The sequence below is a fragment of the Nicotiana tabacum genome, chromosome 18 (genome assembly GCF_000715075.1).
Source record: "Nicotiana tabacum cultivar K326 chromosome 18, ASM71507v2, whole genome shotgun sequence".
Taxonomy (NCBI): domain Eukaryota; kingdom Viridiplantae; phylum Streptophyta; class Magnoliopsida; order Solanales; family Solanaceae; genus Nicotiana; species Nicotiana tabacum.
The window spans coordinates 3910266-3927371 of NC_134097.1; the positions used below are offsets into that span (position 1 = coordinate 3910266).

The following is a 17106-nucleotide window of genomic DNA, read 5'->3' on the forward strand; positions in this document are numbered from 1 at the left end:
TTTTGGCGTCGTTGCCAGGGATTGGCAATCAATAGTGTTTGAAATAGTGCGCGAGTTACAGGTGTAGATTGGTGCACGACTCGAGCTTCTGCGAAAGAAGTTCTACCATACGAGCCTGAGATAGAAAAATAATTGTGACTGATGAGGAAGGAAAGAAATCTCACCGAGACGTTAGAAAAGGTTGGGCAATCCTAAACCAAAGAATTTATGGCTAGAAATGGTGAGGATAATGTAGATTTTTCTGCGAGAGAAGTAGCCCAACGACGTGAACAAGCTGCACGGGATACTGAAGAAGCATCTATTAGAGATACACAGATTATCTATGAAGAAGGTAGAGGTCGTAGAATTGCTCAAAATCAACCCTTGGGTGCAGACCAGTTCGAAAATAAAGCTCCCATGCACGAGAGAACACTTTGCGATTATGCTAGATCGGTCTACAATCAAGGATTATCAAGTGTGATACCACCTCCAATTGTTGTAAACAATTTTGAGTTAAAGCATGGGTTGCTTCAAACCCTTTAGAATTGATGTGTATTAAGAGGGAAGCCAAACCAAGATCCAAACACACATCTAATGGACTTCGAGGAGATTATGAACACCTTTCAATATAATGGTGTGTCACAAGATGTAGTGTAGTTAAGGGAATTCCCCTTTTATCTTATAGATAATGCAAAACAATGGCTTCGAAGCTTGCACACAGGTTCGATTAGAACATGGGAGGAGGATGACCAGAAAATTCCTTGATAAATCTTTCTCCTCAGCTAAAATGAGCAAGTTTAGAAGAGAAATCCATAACTTCCACCAGAAAGATAGTGAAACGGTTTTTGAAGCATGGGAGAAGTTTAAGGAGATTGTTCGAAAGTGTCAACATAACGAAATTGAACTGTGGATGCAACTCCGGGACTTTTGGGATGGATTGAAACCGGCTTCACGTAGAATATTGAGCAATGCAGTTGGAGGCCCATTGATGAAGAAGACTCCAGAGAAGATAGTTACAATTTTTGATGAGTTTTCTAAAGATGCTAATCAATGACCCACGGAGAGTGCGGAAAGAATAAGATCAATTGGTGTTCACCAGGGTTGATGCAAATACATATGTGCAAGTACAACTTGATGCTATGGCTAAAAAATATGAAAGATAACCTTAGCCTTGATACAAAATGAGACTCATGCAGCCTGTGATATATGTGGAAGAGGACACCCTACTCATGTGTGTCAAGACTCAACCGAGGAAGTAAATACTGTGGGAAACCACAATTTCAATGAAATGGGTCAGAGCCACCCCGGTTTTTCATGGAGTTCACCTGGAGGTACTGCAAGTGCTTGGAAACAAAATAACTCTAGATCGCAGGGGCAAGGAGCTCCAACATACCAAAATCAGCAGAGGCAGCAATTTCAGCCTCAACAACCCATGCAGCCTGGTTTAGAGGATCTAATGAAGGCTTTCATTATCAATACAGATGAGAGGTTGGACGCTCATGGAGCATCTATCAAAGAATTGGGCACTGGTTTGCGAAACCTGGAGAGACAAGTGAGACAGATTGCAACAATATTATCTGAGAGGGTTCCAGGTAATCTCCCCGCTGACACAGAAAAGAATCCCAAAGAAACAGTGAATGTTTTAACTCTAAGAACTGGGCAAGTGTTGAAAGATCCCACCCCAATCCAAAATGATGTGAGACTTGAAAAAGAAAGTGGGTAGTAGCTGAAAAGTTATGAGGACAAGAAGAAAAATGGCCCGATGAAAGCTGAGAAAAAATAGAAGGAAGAAAAATCGAGAAGGGAATAACCTGAGGAGAACAAGCATATGGATGCTTTACCTTTCCCTCAAAAGCTATATAGAGAAAATCTAGACAAGAAGTTTGAGAGATTTTTAGATATGCTGAAACAAGTTCATGTAAACTTACCATTCACAGAAGTGTTCTCACAAATCCCTTCTTATGCTAAATTCTTGAAAGAGATCCTTATGAAGAAGAGGAAAGCAGAGGAGACCTCAGTGGTCAATCTCATAGAGCATTGCAGCACAATATTGCAAAATAAACTCCCACAATATTCCTTGATCTTTAGGAACTATCGATTTTGACAAATCTTTATGTGATTCTGGTGCCTCAATTAATTTAATGACACTGTCTATTTACAGAAACTAGATAAGAGGTTGGAGAGATAAGGTCTGCACCAATATATTTGCAGCTGGCAGACCAAACAACTTTAATACCCGAGGGGATAGTGGAAGATGTGTTAGTTCGGGCGGATAAGTTTGTATTTTCTATGGATTTTATAGTGGTGAATATGGAGGAAAACAAGGAGGTCGCCCTCATCTTAGGAAAACCATTCTTAGCGACGGGCAGAGCGATATTAGATATACATGAGAAAAAACTCATACTTAGAGTGGGTGATGAGATTGTGACTTTCAAGATAGATATAGAAAATGGGTGCTAAAACAAAAACCAAGTGCGAGTGTTGAGTGGAAAATGAAGGGCTTGGAAGAGAAGGCTGCATAGAGTGAGAAAGATAAGTGTGGGGTGTAGCCCAAAAATGTTGAGAAGAAGTTGTCTGCATGGATGTGCGCATTGGTTCGAAGGTAAGGGATGGAGCTCGACTTCGACTCAGACCCCGACTAGATGTTCAGGGAAGTTTCCTTTACCTTATGCTTTTTAATTGTATGTCATGGGTACATGCCACAACTTAAAGTGTGGGGTGGGGGATATGTTGTATGTATGTATATTACTTTTAGTTTTTGTTAGTTGTAGTAGATGGAAAATTGGAAAAAAACCATAAAAATTTGAAATATTGAAAACTTGAATTTTGTTTTTCCCGATGAAGGATATCATTCAACGGGTTTCTTGAGGGAATAAAGTTGAAGTAAAAAAAGACAAAGATTTTCTTTTGTTAGGTAGTGTAACAATTCCCCCTTGATTTTTCTTTGTGTCGCGGTTCTTTTCCAAGGGTTTTGTTTGAACTGGGTGTAGTTAATTTTTATTTTTGTTAGGAGTAGGAGACCTTGTGCTATGGTTTAGATGGAAGGAAATATATCTTGACTCTATTATACCTTGAGAATAGCGTGATTGCTTTAGTGTGACACTTAGGCTCAGTTTTTGACTCTTGTATAAGTACCTTAAGTTTTTTGATCTTAACTTTGCATTACGGCTTTGACTAGAGTGTCTTGATGAATCCGATCCTAAGTAAGTTATGTGCCATGTGTGTGTGAGGTTTTGTGTTATTCTGTGCATTGCATTTAATGTCTAGAACTTGCCTCGTGTGTTTGCAAAGTGAAATAGTAGTTTTGTTCAGTCTTGGAAGTAATAGAGGCATTTCTTTGTTGACCCAGTTATATGCTTTTACCCACCTAATTGTTATGTATCTTAGTTAACCTCATTGAGCCTAAAATGTTGTTTCTTTGGCAACCACATTACAAGCCTTGCCCATTTGTTTGAATTGACCATCTATTTGAACCGTTTACCTCTCGTGAGCAATTGGATTTGTTATGAACTTTGTAAAAGTTGAAGTGTAGGGTGGCTGGTTTGGCTTTTTAGTAGAACTATTGAAATAAGGAAGAAGGTGCAATATTTTGAAAAAGTAAGAGCCACTTGAATTGAAAGAGAAAATAAAAAATGTTGTATTGTTGTGCAAAATATTCTTTGATAGTGGTGACTCTTGATGTAATTAAGCTTAAAGAAGTAGGGAGTTAATGCATATTGATGTGAAGGTGGATTTTCGGTTTAGTCACTCTTATATCTAAATGTATCCTACCCGCCCCGCAACCTACATTACAACCAAGTAAAGTCCTACTTGATCCTTGACTAAATGAGCTCAATTAGTAGAGTAGCACATTACGGGAAAACCTATGGTATGTCTTTTGTGGCATATGAATGTTGTTTATGAGAGTGAGCGAATTCTTTATATATTGATTTCCTAATTGTTCTTAAATGTTATTGTGTGTGGAACTACTCTTTATTATTGTGTGAGGGCACTTGATTCATGAAGGAAATATAATGTCATTGACCTCTATGTTAGAGGGATTGTGAAAACTGTGTGGTGCATTTGAGTCAAATCTTGAGGTGGGGATGTTACAATATTGTGCTTAATCTATTTTAATTATTCTTTGGTGTGATGAGTTAGGAAAGTTGTTTAAAAAGGTCGTGTCTATATGAAGTGTAGTTTGATTGCTCGAGGACAAGCAATGGTTAAGTGTGGGGTGTTGATGATAGGCTATAATCTCATGTTTCAGTCGCTTATTGCACTCTAACTCGCTGCACTTTACTAGTGTTGAGCTTTAATTGGTAGTATTTTGCATTTATTATGTATTTTATGCCACGTAGGAATAATTCCGAGTTATGTAGATGTTATGGAACTAATTCGAGCTATTTGAAGCATTGAAGTCTGAGTAAAAGCAAAAAGGATTAAATCGGGATCGTGTTTGGGTGTCGAGGATCACTTCTGGACGTCAAAAATTAAGGAAGATGCAACATATGAATAAATGCACTAGTGCGATGCACTGAGCGACACATAGTGCGACGCAGTATAGTAAATTTATGTCAGAAGATTGACAAAGTTCAAAGGATAGGGTTTTGAGGTCTGACCGAAAAATACACTAATGTTAGGCATAGTGTATGGCATAATGTGTAGCATCAATACAAAATTCTGTCAGACAAGCTAAGTTCAGAAAGTTTACGATCGAGAAAATTGCACTAATGCGGCGCACTAGGCGTAGCATAGTGCGACGCATGAAAAGCATTAAGTTTGCATGTTTTCATATTTTGGCTAGGAAAGAGTGATTTCGTTTGGGTCGGACCCTACTTGGTATAAATACATGGGAAAATGTTTTCGACTTTTGACATACTTTAGACCTAAGGAAGCCAAGGAGGAGTTGGAGGAACAAAAGCACATCTATTTCATCATTCCTCCTCACTCAAGACCAGAGTCTGGATTGAATTTATATTTTCCTAAACTTTAAGATTATTTCTGATGAATTGCTCCATATCTATTGAGTAATTCTCTTTAGGGTTTGATGGATTTGGTGTATTGATATTTGTTTATAGATTATAACTCTAGTTTTATGTATTGAAGCGTTGTTGGATGATTTAACTGTTGCAACTATATTCACTTGTTCATGTAATCGAGAGAGGCATAACTTGTGATATGTTTGCATATTATTGTTGGTTGAGTTAATTCTTCTTAGTAATCGAAATAGGCTAGTTGAATTTTTGATTAAACCTAGTTAGGAGAATAATCGAAAGAGGTTTTCCTAAAGACCAATTCATTACGCATTCTTGCATATGTTCACGTGCTTAAATTGGTTCATCTTGTGAGGTTAAGAATTAATCGAGAGAGGCATTTTTGCTGAACGTTTGAACTAATAATTGAGTGAATTCGAGAGACTCACGTGAACATTAGAAGTTAATTATCTAGAGTTAGATCCCAAACAATTATCTTGTACCTATCCTATCAACCTCTATTTTCTCCCACTGATAACTTCCTTGCTTATCTTTGTTTCGATTGTCATTAGTCAAAAGCTTTAAACTCTTAGTTAATTTTAGTTAGAAATCTTATAAATATCAAGTGTTGATCATCTTGGATAACAATCAAGCTAGAAACTACGAGAATTCTATTTAAATCCAATTCATGTGGATACGATATTATACTATACTATATTTGATTAGCAAGCAGAATTTAAGTGTGTGTTTTGCGCTGGTCAAATTTGTAACTACTACAATTAACAAAAAGAAACACATATACAATCATACATATAAATATCCCACATCCCACACTTTAAGTTGTGGCATTCCCCCATGACACAATTAAAAAGCATAAAGTAGAGGAAACTTCCCTGAATATCTAGTCGGGGTTTGAGTCGAAGTCGGGCTCCATTTCTCGCGCCTGAACTAATTCACACATCCATGTGTATAGCTTCTTCTGGCCTTCTTGGGATACAGCTCACATTTATCTTTCTCGCTCACTACAGCCTTCTCTTTCGAGCCCTTCACTTTCTACTCAACACTCGCACTTGTTTTTTTCTTTTTGTACCCCCTTTTCTATATCCATCTTGAAAGTCATAGTCTCCTCATCCACTCTAAACATGAGTTTTGTCTCATGTATATCTAATATCGCTATGCTCGTCGCTAAGAATGGTCTTCCTAAGATGAGGTAGGCCTCCTTGTTTTCCTCTATATTCACCACTATAAAATCCACAGGAAATACAAATTTATCAACTCGAACTAACACATTTTCCACTATCCCCTCTGGTATTAAAGTAGTTTGGTCTGCCAGCTGCAAAGATATTGGTACAGACCTTATCTCTCTGATCTCCTTCTTTAGTTTCCTATAAATAGATAGAGGCATTAAATTAATTGAGGCCAAAATAATCATGTAAAGATTTATCAAAATCTATAGTTCCTAATGAGCAAGGTATAGTAAAATTCCATGGATCTCCACACTTTTGTGGGAGTTTGTTTGGAATATCGCACTCCAATGCTTTGTGAGCTTGACCACTGAAGTGTCCTCTATCTTCCTCTTCTTTGTAAGGATCTCCGTCATAAATTTGGCATAAGCAGGCATTTGTGAGAGCACTTCTGTAAATGGTAAGTTTACATGAACCTGTTTCAGCACATCCAGAAATCTCTCAAATTACTTGTCCATCTTTTCTCTATATAGCTTTTGGGGAAAAGGTAAAGAAGGCATATGCTCGCTCTTCTCACGTTCCTCCTTTCTCAATTTCTTCCTTCTTCTTCTGCTTAGTTTTCATTGGTCCTTTCTTCGTTTTATCAACATCATTCTTCAGTTGCTCCCCACTTTCTTTTTTAAGTATCACCTCTTTTTGGATTGGGGTGGGATCTTTCAACACTTGCCCACTTCTCAGAGTTACAACATTCACTATTTCTTTGGGATTATTTTTAGTGTCAGCAGGGAGAGTTCCTGGAACACTCTAAGATAAGTTTATTGCAATCTGTCCCACGTGTCTCTCCAGGTTTCCAAACTAGTGCCCAATTCTTTGATAGCTTCTCCATGAGCGTCCAACCTCTCATCTATCTTGATAATGAAAGCCTTCATTAGATCCTCTAGACCAAGATGAATGGGCTGTTGAGGATGAAATTGTTGCATCTGCTAATTTTGGTATACTGGAGCTTCTTGTCACTACGGTCTAGAGTTATTTTGCTTCCAAGCATTCGCAGTACCTCCAGGTGACCTCCATGAACAATCGAGGTGCCTTTGACCCATTTCATTGAAATTGTAGTTTCCCACAACATTTACTTCCTCGGTTGAGGCTTGACACTCATAAGTAGGTGTCCTATTCCACATATATCACAAGTTGCGTGAGGATCACCTTGTATCGAAGCTAAGGTCAGCTTCTTTATCTCTTTGGCCATAGCATTAAATTGTACCTGCATATATGTGTTAGTATCAACCTAGTGAACACCAGTTCATCTTCTTCTTTCTGTACTCTTAGAGGGCATTGATTAGCATCATCAGATAATTCATCAAGAATTGTAACTATCTCCGCTGGAGTCTTCTTCATCAATGGGCCTCCATCTGCATTGCTCAATGTTCTACATGAGGCTAGTGTCAATCCATCCCAAAAGTCCTGAGTTGCATCCAGAGTTCAATTTCTCTATGTTGAAACTACCGAACAATCTCCTTAAACCTCTCCCATGCTTCAAAAATCATTTCAATATCTTTCTGGTAGAAGTTATGGATTTCTCCTCTAAAGTTGCCCGTTTCAGCTGAGGAGAAAGATTTATCAAGGAATTTTCTGGTCATCTCCTCCCATGTTCTAATCGAACCTGTGGGCAAGCTTTGAAGTCATTGCTTTGCATCATCTTTAAGAGAAAAGTGAAACGCCTTTAAATACACTACATCTTATGACACACCATTGTATTGAAATGTGTTCATAATCTCCTCGAAGTCTATTAGATGTGTGTTTGGATCTTCGTTTGTCTTCCCTCTGAAGACACAACAATTCTGAAGGGTTTGAAGCAACTCTTAATTTAACTCAAAATTGTTTCCTGCAATTGGAGGTGGTCTCATACTTGATTATCCTTGATTAAAGACCGGTCTAGGATAATCGCCAAGTGGTCTCCCAGGCATGGGAGCTATATTTCCGAACTAGTCTGCCCCTAAGTTGATTTTTAGAAATTCTACGACCCATATCTTCTTTGTTAGATAATATGTGCATCTCTAATAGCTGCTTCTTCAGCATCCTGTGCAGCTTGTTCTCATCGTTGGGCTGCTTCTCTCGTAGCCAAATCTACATTATCCTCACCGTTTCCAGCCATAAGTTCTTTGGTTGAGGATTTCCCAACCTTTTCTAACGTCACAGTGAGATTTCTTTCCTTCCTCAACAGTCACAGTTATTATTCTATCTCAGTCTCGTATAGTAGCACTTCTTTCACAGAAGCTCGAGTCATGCACCAATCTACACCTATAACCTGCACACAGTCAACGAACACCAAATGTAAAAAGGGAAAAATAAAATAAAATAAAAAGAAAAATTCCTGAATTAGCACTATAAACTATTTCAAACACTATTGATTGCAAATCCTCGGCAATGGCGCCAAATTTTGACGAGCTCGAAACACACACTTAAATTATGCTCTCTAATCAAATATAGTATAGTATAATATCGTATCCACATAGATTGGATTTAAACAGTATTCTCGTAGTTTCTAGCTTGATTGATATCCAAGATGATCAACAATTGAGATTTATATGATTTCTAACTACAATTAACTAAGAGTCTAAATCTATTGACTAATGACAATCGAAACAAGGAATAAGCAAAGAAAGTTATCGATGAGAGAATATAGGGTTTTGATAGGATAGGTGCAAGATAATTGTTTGGGATCTAACTCTTGATAATTCACTTCTAATTTTCAAGTGAGTCTCTCGAATTCACTCAATTATTAGTTCAAACGTTCAGCAAAAACTCCTCTCTCGATTAAGTTTTTACCTCACAAAATAAACCAATTTAAGCACGTGAAGATATGCAAGAATGCGCAGTGGATTGTTCTTTAGAGAACTTCTCTCGATTATCCTCCTAACTAGGTTTAATCAATGATTCAACGAGTCTCTTTCGATTATTAAAAAGAATTAATGAACTCAACCAACAATATAATACAAACTTATCACCAGTTATGCCTCTCTCGATTACATGAACTAGTGAATATAGATGCAATTATTAAATCATCCAAAAATGCTTCAATACATAGAACTAGAGTTATAATCCACAAACAATCATCAATACACCAAATCCATCAAACTCTAAAGAGAACTACTCCATAGATATGGAGAGATTCATCACAAATATAATTAAAGTATAGGAAAACATTAATTCGATCCAAACTCGGGTCTTGAGTGAGGGTGGAATGATGAAATCCTTGTGCTTTTGCTCCTCCAACTCCTCTTTAGCTTCATTAGGTCTAAAGTGTGTCCAAAGTCCAGAAAATAATATTTTTCCATGTATTTATATAAAGTAGGGTTGGGCCCAAACGAAATCACCCTTTCCTAGTCGAAATAGGAAAACTTTCAAACTTAATGCTTTTCATGCGTCGCAGTATGCTACGCCTAGTGCGTCGTAATAGTGCAATTATCTGGATCGTAAACTCTCTGAACTTAGCTTGTCTGACAGAATTTTCTATTGATGTTATGCACTATGCCATGCACTATTCCTAGCATTAGTGTATTTTTCTATCAGACCTCAGAAAGCCATCCTCTGAACTTTGTCAATCTTCTGACATAAATTTACCCTATTGCGTTGCACTATGCGTCACACTCGTGCATCTCTTCAACTGTTGCTTCTACCTTGATTTTTGACGTCCAAAAGTGATCCTCGACCCCCGAACACGATCCCGGCTTAATCCTTTGAGATTTTACTCAGACTGTAAAGCTCCCTATAGCTCGAATTAGTTTCAAAACATTTACATTACTCGGAATCATCCCTACGCGTCATCAAATACATAATAAATGCAAAATACTACCAATTAAAGCTCAACACAAGTAAAGAGCAGTGAATTAGAGTGCAACATACGACTAAAACACGAGATTATAGCCTATCATCAACACCCAACACTTAACCATTGCTCGTCCTCGAGCAATCAAACTACACTTCATATAGACAGGACCTTTTTAAAATCCTATCCTAACTCATCACACCAAAGAATAATTAAAAAAGATTAAGCACAATAGTGTAACATCCTCGCCTCAAGATTTGACTCAAACGCACCACGTTGTTTTCACAACCCGTTCACTTTCTCTAACATAGAGGTCAATGACATTACCTTTCCTTCATGAATCAAGGGGCCTCACACAACAATAGAGAGTAGTTCCACACACAATAACATTTAAGAAACAATTACGAATTCAAGATAGAAAGAATTCGCTCACTCTCCGAAATAACATTCATATGCCACAAAAGACGTACCACAGGCTTGCCCGTAGTGTACTACTCTACTAATTGAGCTCATTCAGTCAAGGATCAAGTAGAACTTTCATTAGTTGTAATGTAGACTACGGGACAGGTAGGATACATATAGATATAAGAGTGACTACACCTCCCTAAGAACTTTAATACATAGATTTCATTATTCTAAACCCCACACTTATGTCAAACCAAAACTCCACCTTCACATCAATATACATTAACTCCCTACTTCTTTAAGCACAATTACATCAAGTTACCACTATCAAAGAACATTTTTCACAATCATAGACTTATTTATTTTCTTTCTTTTTTAATTCAATGGGCTCTTACTTCTTCAAAACAATGCACCTTTTGCAACGACCTGACTTGTCATTTTAAGAATTTATGTTCTGTTCGGTGGCTTAAGGTCTTGAGCAGCTTTGAAATATATATTATGACTTGTGAGGGTGGTCAAGTTTGGTTTTCGGATGATTTGGGATTTAATTGAAAGAACAATTCTTATTTTGGAAGCTGAAGTTGAAATAATTGACCGGATGGTAAATTATGTGTAAACGATCCCGAAATGGAGTTTTGATTATTCCAGTAGCTCTGTATGGTGATTTTGGACTTAGGAGAATGTTCGAAAAATTATTTGGTAGTTTGTAGCGAAAGTTTGCTTGAAATGGCGAAAGTTGAATTTTTGGGAAGTTTGACCGGGGAGTTCACTTTTTGATATTGGAGTCAGAATCCAGATCTGAAAATTTTCATAGATTTTTTATGTTATTTATGACTTGTGTGCAAAATTTGAGGTCAATCGGAATTGATTTGAAAGGTTTCGGCATCAAATGTAGAAGTTGTAAATTCTTGAGTTCCTTAAGTTTGAATTGGGGTTTGATTCGTAGTTTCAGCATTGTTCTATGTGATTTTAGGTCTCAACTAAGTTTTTATAATGTTTTAAGACTTGTTGGTGTATAGGGTTGAGGTCCCGAGGGCCTCACCTGAGTTTCGGATCATTTGTTTTACTGCTGGTTTTTTTACAACAATGTGCAAAATTATTGATGCGCACGACTGACTTTGGAAGATTATATATCGAAATCTATAAGGAATATAGAAATTATCAAAACATGAAAGTTGTAGTCCTTTGATTATAGTTTCCAAAATGATAAACTATTCATCATCTGGAAATTCTTACATAAAGTTATGGTCGATTAACTGAAGTTGGTACTGCAGATTTTGGCTACAACAGTGTGCATCGCCAGAAATTTCTGCTGCACATGGCTTATTTTGGGAGCTTATATCTCGCAATCTATAAGGAATTGGATGTTGAGCGAAACATGAAAGTTTTATCGCTTTGTATCTAGTTTGCATAAATGTAAACCATTTGGCAGTTGGAGTTGCGTACAAGACGTTATGGTTGATACACTACAGGCTATCGGGGAAGAGTTTGATGTTTGCAGCATAAGCATGTAATGATCCAAAGGTCCATTTTTAGTTCTAGAGATCGAGAGGGGATTTTGAGACTTCCAGGATTTTGATAATGAATTATAGGAGTGATCTGAAAAGTTTGGTCTAATTTCATCAAGTCACGATTGGGTGTTTAGCGCAAAACATGAGTAAATTATTTAACGAGCGAAATTTTTATCGCATTGAGCAAATGAGCTGCGAATTGAGTTTCGATTGAACTAGTGGGTTCGTATTATTATTTTTGACTTAGAGGAATAAGAATCGTCAAATTTCGAGTTTGTATGATGAAGTTAGAGCATTTTTTAGTGAAAACAAAACGGCTGGTGTAAACAGTTGTGGTGTGCACCCTTAGCGACCAGATTTGACACTTTTCGCGACCAGATTGGACTTTTAGCGATCAGAATAGTGTTTGTTGGGCAGAAACTTAAGGACCAAAAATTGTCATTTTCTTCATTTCGTTATGGAGTTTTGGAGCACAGTTCTTGGGCGATTTTGAGGATTTCGTCAAGACTTCAACTTGGGTAAGTGTCCTATATCAAAAAGTGATTATATTTCATAAATCCATGGTTATATTCATCATTTAATTCGGATTTAGATGGAAGAAATTGGGATTTTTGTAAAATCTTTCAAAAATGGGAATTTTAGATTTGGAGGCCGAGTTGTTATCGAAATTTGGTAAAATTAGTATGGTTGAACTCGTAATTGAATGGGTTATCAGATTTTTTGAGTTTCGTTGGATTCCGAGATGTGGGCCCCACATGCGATTTTTGAGTTACATTTTGGATTTTGTTGGAAAATTAGTATTTTCATATGGAATTAATTTCTATAATTAGTATTGACTAAATTGAATTATTTTGGATAGATTTGAGCTGTCCGGAGGTCAATTCAAGCAAGAAGGTAATTTTGGAATATCGGCCTAACTTCAAAATGTTAAGTATCTTACCTAATCTTGTGTGTGGGAATTTTCCCTAGGCATTGAGTCTTATGTAGAAATTATGTGATTGGAAAACCATGTACGCGAGATGACGAGTACGTACTTGGTTTATATGTGCAAACTATATCGGTTATAAATTTGTAGACATCCTTATGTATTAAATTGAAAAATTATGGAAATTTAGTAAATCCTTGATTTGTCATGCCTCATTCTTTGTTTGTTGAGTTTGTATTTATATGATAATTTGGTGTGATTGTGACTTGGAATTTTATGTGAATTTCATGTGTTTGTCGATTTGATATTTCCGGGAAAAAAATTATATTATGCATTTTTCCGTATGCAAATAATTTATTAAATAATTTTAAATTGAGGTACTATAATATTTTTCAAAAAATTGGACTAAAGAAGGTGTTGTGTCATGCTGAGTTAATTTTCCTTCCTTGTTGTTTTCGAGGTTTATATATGTTGTGTGGAGCCTTGGACTATCTGCTGTGAAATTAATTGATTTTGTTGCATCTTTGGAATTGGTTGTGGCCTATGGGCAATTTATAACATGAATTGTTGTTTTGTGTTAGCGTGGTAATATCTGTGTACATTGTTGTGTGATTTAGGTTACTGTTATGCGGCGGATAAGGGTGGCATTCAACTATTGATATTATGTGGGTATAAAGGTGGCATTTCATTGTGCTTATGTGTGTTGGGATATTGTCTAGGCGGAGCGATAAGGGTGGATATTAAGCAGAGTGATAAGGGAGGCTAATATAGGAGCGATGAGGGTGGCTATTATAGGAGTGATAAGGGTGGCTATAGGAGAGATAAGGGTGGCTATTGTCAGGGATGATATGTGATGATGTGGGGATATTGTGTTGGTGATTTTTTATGTGATGTTGTGATTTTCATGTGGCTTATTTTATATATTGTGCAATTTATTTTATAAATTCAGTAAATTTGATAATAGTCAGATATATGTTGAAATTATGAGCCTGTGGATATTGCCGGGCGGATTATGATATGGGCATGAGGTGCGGGGGAAATATGATGAATATATTATTGGCACCTGAATTGTCTGTGTAGTTAAGATATGAAATATGGGCACGAGGTGTCGTGGTTATATAATGAAATTAATATTGGCACGTGAAATGTCTGTGTAGTTGTAATATGAAATGTGGGCACGAGGTGCCGTGGTTATATAATGAAAATGATATTGGCAAGTGAAATGTTTGTGTAGTTGTGATATGAAATGCGGGCACGAGGTGCCGTGAGTAAATGATTATTTGTTGAGTAAAAACCCTTCATCACCATCACAATAAACTACTTCTACACCCATTATCACTCCTTCCAACACCCTAACCTCTAAGAAAAGAGTAAAAATGATGGCTCGCAAGGTTGTTGTTGGTGGAGAGCAAATTCAGAAAATTAATGAACAACTGCAAGCAAGTAGGGAGCAAGAACATCAGAAATCTGATGATTCCATCAAATCTGCTACTAAGGGGGAAGAAACGGTTTCTTCTGAAACTGAACAGGTATCTTCTGGTCCTAAAGTCACTCCAAAGACAATTTCTGAAGTAGCTGCAAATTTGGAGAATAGGTTTGTATTGGTAGATTCTATAGCTGGGGTTGAAACTACTAGTCTGCAGAAGTTGGAGGTAAAAATAAAAAGGGAAAAGAAAAGGAGATCAAGGGAGTTAGGAGTGTTGTGAGGGGAAAGGGTAAAAGAGTGGTTGATCCTTCACCCACTCCGGTGAGTTTAACCAAAGACACAGGTACAATAGTTGTTTGGGAAGAGCAATCTGGAGTAGTAGATGAGAGTGTACAAAAAGCAGGGGGAAGTGGGTCTGGCGAAGCGGCTGATGGGCTTGTTAAACTTGGGAAAAATAGAGATGAACCGGGTTCATCTGTAGAGAAAACCCTCGCAGACCTACTAAAGAAAGTAACTGAGAGTTATAATCCAAAGAAGAATGGTACTTCCAAGGATAAAACCCCTGGCTCTGCTAGGTCTAAGAAGAAAAGGAAGTATATCCCTTCTATTACTATTGAAATTCCTCCCTCAAGAGGAAGAGCCACAAGAAGCTAGATAAAGCAGAATGAGGCAGATTTGTAGAAAGCCATAGAATAAAGCAAAAGAAAAGCGGTTGCTAAGGGAAAGAAGAAGATGGATGAGCCTGTTGAGGCTGTTGATATAGATGAGATGGACCTTGTCCTTTGAGATGAAGAAGAGACTGAAGAAGTGGAGGTTCTGACTCCAAAACCCAAGAAAGCCAAGACTTACACTAAGAAGTCTGCTTCTGAGTCTAAGTCTGTTGAACCATCCACCCTAGTAAAAAGAACCAGGTTTGCTGTGAAGTCAAAACAAGTGAAAATTATTGAGGAAGAAGAATGGAGTGGAGAGGAAGAAGATGATTATGAGACTGAGAAAGACAAAATCACCAAGTTTCGCAAGGGGACAATTTGGAAGGGCAGACTCCTCCGGGACTTGGAGGAGCAAGGAATGGTGTTGCTTTTGGAGAAGTTGGAATTGCAAGGCTGGAAGGACATGGTCCTTCAGATGGATGGCAAGTTGGCCAAGAATGAAATTGTTGAGTTTATGGCAAATGGTGAGGTGAAAGATGGAAAGGTTACCAGCATAGTGAAAGGAGTGCAAGTCTCCTTCGATGTGAAGGAGTTGGGAGAAATTCTGGGTGTACCTACTGAAGGGTACAATGACTATAAAAAGCTTAAGTGGACAAGCCTAGAAAATCTTCCTACTGCCCTTGCCATTACCAGAACATTCAGTGACAATGAGGAGAAAGTTGAGCCCGAGGTTATGTATAAGAGTGAGATGAAGCCACCCCGCAAAGTGCTATTTGAATTTGTCAACAAATGTGTTCTGCCAAGGCAGGAAAGGAGGCACATAGCAAACTACATGGACTTGGTCCTCATGAAGTGTTTAGACAGTGGGAGGCAGATTAGTTGGCATGGATTTATAATCTAGCTTCTTGATAGGGTTATAAATGGCACCAAGACTCATGTCATTCCCTATGGCTTCATTCTCACGACTGTGCTTAGGGCTGTGCATGGATCAGATCGGATTGGATTTAGCACATTTTCGGATCGGATTACGGATTTCGGATTCTAGAAAATGCAATCCAAATCCGATCTGAATTAATATAGGATCGGATCGGATTTTAAAGTTTGGATGGGATCGAATTTTCGGATTTCGGATCGGATTATTATGCCTCAAAGTTGCAAACTTATATGCATATTGTTTTTGTAAAAGAGGCAATACAGTAAGAAACATTCATGTTTCTACAATTATGAGAGCACTATGGTGCCAATATAGCTAAATCCATCAATTGTAAAGGTAATAACTTGAAGGAAAATGTAAAGGAAGTACTAATTATCCAAAATTAAAGTTTAGTATTTATACATGCCCTAATAATTTCGGATTTCGGATCGGATCAGATCGGATAGTATTAAAATTATACCAATCTGAATCCGATCCGAAATCCAAAATTTTAATAAACACAACCCGAAATCCGATCCAATACGAAATTTGAAATTCAAAATTGAACGGATCGGTTCGGATTTCGGATATCCGATCCAAATGAATAGCCCTAACTGTGCTTGCACATTTCAAGGTACCTATGAAGAAGTGGGAGGTTGGTACAAGCAAGGATCATTTTGGGGAAAATACGCTGCTTTCTTGTGACTATGACGTCCATGCCACTCCTAAAGAACCCGGTTCATCCAAGAAGCTACCAGTGAACAGCAAGGTGAGAACCTTGGTGCAAGAAAGTAGGGCTAAGGATGTTGAGATTGAGAGGATGAAGAAGAGGTTGGCTGAGGTGGAGACTGAGAGAGATGCTCTCAGAACTGAGCTGGCAAGAGAAAAGGAGAATAATGATGGCATTGTTCAAGATATGCTGAAACTCCTCCAAGCCAAAAACCAAGAAACTAGTACTTCCAAGCCTTAAGCCTCATAGCCTAGTGTAGATCAATCAGTGACCCAGTTCGGGATTTTGTTTTTTCTTTTGCTCATTTTTCCTGTATTTTTATTTCTTCTTATGTTTTGTGGTAGAATCTTATCAATCATCAATGAAATTCACTATCTTTTGCTCTAACTATTTGTTTTTATTTCCTTGATGGTTAAAATTCGTAGCTTGATCTATGATAATTAATCCATGATTGCATTTGAAGAAGCCCTAGTGGCCATGAGTAATTTTAAAAATTTGGTTATCTTACATTTTTATGCAACTTTTCGATGATGCCAAAAGGGAGAAAAAGGTTGTGCTTTACACTTTAAATAGTGATATTTATAACCTGATGAACCTAGTCC

The 17106-nt window shown here is 37.5% G+C and overlaps 2 non-coding genes across 2 annotated transcripts; one reads left to right on the forward strand and one right to left on the reverse strand.

The window, feature by feature from the left end:
• Window positions 1-772: 772 nt before the first annotated feature.
• Window positions 773-879, reverse strand: LOC142173092 (small nucleolar RNA R71). Its single transcript, XR_012702521.1, has one exon. It is a non-coding gene; the product is annotated as a small nucleolar RNA R71 (small nucleolar RNA).
• A 6721-nt stretch (window positions 880-7600) lies between these two features.
• On the forward strand, window positions 7601-7707 carry LOC142173114 (small nucleolar RNA R71). The gene has a single exon (XR_012702544.1). It is a non-coding gene; the product is annotated as a small nucleolar RNA R71 (small nucleolar RNA).
• Window positions 7708-17106: the final 9399 nt, after the last annotated feature.